Below are 4,508 nucleotides of genomic sequence, written 5' to 3'. Positions count from 1 at the left end.
GGGGCAGGAGGAGAAGGGGACGACAGAGGATGAGATGGCTGGATGGCATCACTGACTCGATGGATGTGAGTCTGAGTGAACTCCGGGAGTTGGTGATGGACAGGGAGGCCTGGCGTGCTGCGATTCATGGGGTCACAAAGAGTTGGACATGACTGAGTGACTGATCTGATCTGATTCTAAGAGGCATGGGGCAATATCTAATTGTGGTTTTAATTCACTTTTCCCTAATAACTAGTGACGTTGAGCAGTTTTTTCCATGTGACCATTTGTATAACTTCTTTGGAAAAATGTCTCTTCAGGACCTTTGCTCATTTTAAAATTGGATTATTTGGATTTTTTTTTTTTTTTTACTATTGAGTTGTATGAGTTCTTTTTAGTTTTTTGATTTTAACCTCTTATCAGATATATGGTTTGCAAATATTTTTCCTAATTCCATAGGTTGTCTTTTCACTTTATTGACGGTTTCTTTTGCTGTGCAGAAGGTTTTTAGTTTGATGGAGTCCCACTTGTTTGTTTTTCATTTTGTTGCTTGCGCTTTAGGTGTTTTATTCAAAACATCATTGCCAAGTGCCATGTCAAGGGGCTTTTCCTCTATGTTTTCTTCTGAGGGTGTCATGGTTTCCAGTTAATTTTTGTAAGTGATGTAAGATAGGGATCTTGTTTTTTTCTTTTATGTGTTAATATCCAGTTTTCCCAGCACGACTTTTTAAAGAGACTGTCTATTCTCCATTGAATATTCTTGGCTCCTCTGTCAAATATTAGTTGACCATAAATGCCTGGGTTTATTTCGGATCCAGAGATCTTTATCCTCTCAGAATAAAGCATTGCCTCTTTCGAAATGGACATATTCATTCATTTATTTATTCAGAGATTCAGCAAATATTTATTGAAGTGTGACAGAGATGAATAAAGCCTGTCTCCACAAGCTACTTGTAGTGTAAGGGAGAAGACAAGCACTTAAACACAGACAGTTTTGACTCAGTGTAGAAAGTGCTGGCAAATTGCTGTGAGAACATAGAGGTGGAAATGCCTCACTGAATTTGGGGGTCAGGGAGGGAAGGAAAAAGCACTAAGATAATCTAGAGAGATAATATAGTACAGTAGTGACTAAGAGGCTGACTCTAGATCCAGATTACCTGCACTGGAATCCAGACTGCCACTTACTCACTGAGTAACCTTGGCTAAGTTGCCTCATTTCTGTATGCCTCAGTTTTCCACTCTGGAAAATGGGAGTACTTGTCTCCTAGGGTTATCGCAGGATTATTACTGCATTAATACTTGCAAAGCGCTTTAAAAGTTTATTAGAATAGAGTAAATCCCATATGTTAGCTATTATTGTTGACAAAAGCTGTATTCAAGTGGTAGTGTGCTGAGAAATGGGACAGACTGCGCATTTCATTGGTGACCAAAGACCCAGAAATGTTAATGTAAGTGCCACAGAGAACTGGTGGTTTCCACTGGGGCTGTTCAGAGAGGAACCAGGCTTGTGGGTTGGAAGTGCTAGGTGCCACGTGGAGGAAGTAAACAAAAAGAGATTTGGGGAACAAGGGATTCTGAAGGCTGTAATTCCCCATCTGCATGGTTTTGTTGACCTTGAGGCCACAGAGGGGTGAGCATCATTCAGTTGAACAAGCAGGGCTATTGGCAGTGTCTGAGGCTTGGAGGGGCCAGCAATGGTTCTGGGCATGGCCCTTGATTTGAAGGAGCTTCCTTCCAGAGGTGGAAACGAATGTGCCCATAGATTCTGTGCCCTGGAGAGACACTGCATAGGGCAGTGGGGGAAAGAAGGAAGAAAGCAGAAGCTTAGAATGTTGTCATCTGGCTCCCAGTTCCTAGTCCTTGCCTAAACTATTTGTTTGTTGCCTTAAAGTATTTCCCTCCCAAAGACAGCTACACAGAGATGCTCATGGATACAGATTCAATGCAGCAGAGCAGACTTGATTCTTCTGGATGTGAACCCTCCTGTGTGTTAGAAAGAACGTCTCTTTATGGGCTACTTTCTCTTTTGGAAAGCGAAGTGGTCAGGCTAGACAGTTTCTAAAGCTCCTTCTGGCTCTAACAGTCTCATCCTTGGGCATTATTAATTTTACCCACATTGTTTTCACAACTTGCCAGGAATCTGGGAAGGTCTATGACACGTGGTCATTGCAGTTTTGCTGGGGCAAGGGTGTGATGAGAATGGGTCAAAGCAAAGTAAACGTTGCTTTGCTGACCACCTAGTCTCCACTCGTCCATTCCTGGCATTCCTAAACTGGGGGGTGAAGAGGGCTCTGGTCTTCTCCTGCACAATGTTGAAGTCCAGCTGTAGTACCATTTCTCCTTGGATTTAGAGAAGGAAAATGGTTCCTCCTAGGGCTCATGTTTCTTTCTTCTCCAAAAGGGACTTTTATTTTAAATCTTAGAGAAAAGCTTCACATACTCAACCACTTACCTCCACCCTAGCACAGATCCTGCTGAAATGTGGAGTGCTGGGCTACCCAAGCCCTGCTGTATCACCACCAGGCAGGTGGGATGGAGCCAGAGTTGAAGTTTGGGCAACTTTGAATTATTGTAGCTACCTTGATATATGATGTTTTTCTACGCTGTATAAAGAAGGATGGAAGGATCCTGACCTTCTACACTCCCTTCTTCTCCCAAATTAATTTCTTGTTTACTCAAGGGGGTAGACTGACAGCGAGGGAGACGGAGGGCTTCTGTGTCCACCTGGGTAGGTTGAGCAGTGGCTCAGGTGGGTGGCTCGGGGCATGTCTCTGAGAGAGGGGGTTGTCTGAGGGCCCGCAGTGGTGTGAGAGTGGAGAAGGTGGCAGGCTATACCTGTCCACTCTGAGGTGCTTTCCTTTCTTCTGTAACTAATACGCAAAAGGAGGAAGAGGAGAGTAGGCTTGAGGCCATGACAGGGAACCAAAGCTTTGTATACATAAGGTAGAGTTTTTATTGTTTACTTTTATCATTCCTATTGAAGTATAATTAACATAGATGAATTTCATGTGTTCAGTTCCATTTGTTTTAACGAAGTGATAGAACATTTCATCATTCCAGAAAGTTCCCTAGATCTCTTTCTTGTCAGTCCTGTCCCCTGTCTCTATTCCCATCCTCCCACCTAGAGGCAATCACTTTCTGACTTCTGCCATCAAAGATTACTCTCAGGGCCGTTTTTCTTTTAATTGGAATATACTTGCTTTACACTACTGTGTCCGTTTCTGCTGCGCAGCAAAATGACTCATTCATATGTATACATGTAACCCCTCTTTTTTTTGGATTTCCTTCCCATTTAGGTCACCAAAGAGAGAGCCATTTTTAAAAACACATGTACTCACTGCAACCTGTATAAATACAGGAAAGGCTACATTTTATTCAACACTTCGCCTTCAAAAATCACAAGGTGGAGTTAGGAGCAGCTTTCCTCTTCCTGTGTGCAAATCCTTTGATATGCTGGGCCTTGATGACCTCATCTCTAAAATGAGTATGATCATAATAATTCCTACCACACAGCAGAAAGTGGAAAGAGTAATAGCACACATTTATCAACCACTGACTATGTGCCAGGCACTCTTATAAACACTGCAATTCATTATCTTATTTAATCATCATGGCAACACCCTGAGATAAGTACTAATTTCCCTATTTTACACGTGACGAAACTGAAGCTCAAAGAGGTGAAGTAACTTCCTTAGTGATGGTTTGAAGTCAGAAGCCTGTGTGTCCAGGGCTTTAACCCACAGCAGATCTATGAATAAAGGACTCTTCTTAACTAATGTAACAGCCAAGCAGAAGATACTGTTAGTTTAAAGGAAGTATCTATTGGTCAGATAGTACAGTCTTCCTATTTTCTTTTTCATTTAAATATTTGCATTAAAAAATTCTGTAGCTCTTCAAGCTACATCAGTGGTTATTTGTAATTTAGAACCATAGCTGCTAAATTAAACCTTGTGTTAACAACAGAAAAGGCAGAGGAACAAGAGATCAAATTGCCAATCATCCACTGGATCACTGAAAAAGCAAGAGAGTTCCAGAAACACATCTATTTCTGCTTTATGGACTATGCCAAAGCCTTTGACTGTGTGGATCACAATAAACTGTGGACAATTCTGAAAGAGATGGGAATACCAGACCACCTGACCGGCCTCTTGAGAAACCTGTATGCAGGTCAGGAAGCAACCGTTAGAACTGGACATGGAACAACAGACTGGTTCCAAATAGGAAAAGGAGTCCGTCCAGGCTGTATATTGTCACCCTGCTTATTTAACTTATATGCAAAGTACATCATGAGAAACGCTGGGAGAGAAGAAACACAAGCTGGAATCAAGATTGCTGGGAGAAATATCAGTAACCTCAGATATGCAGATGACACCACCTTTATGGCAGAAAGTGAAGAAGAACTAAAGAGCCTCTTGATGAAAGTGAAAGAGGAGAGTGAAAAAGTTGGCTTAAAGCTCAACATTCAGAAAACTAAGATCACAGCATCCAGTCCCATGACTTCATGGCAAATAGATGGGGAAACAGTGGCT

This window comes from Bison bison, unplaced genomic scaffold (genome assembly GCF_000754665.1).
Source record: "Bison bison bison isolate TAMUID 2011002044 unplaced genomic scaffold, Bison_UMD1.0 scf7180017846569, whole genome shotgun sequence".
NCBI classification, from domain to species: domain Eukaryota; kingdom Metazoa; phylum Chordata; class Mammalia; order Artiodactyla; family Bovidae; genus Bison; species Bison bison.
The sequence above is the reverse complement of the archived record's forward strand: the minus strand, read 5'-3'. Positions refer to the sequence as shown.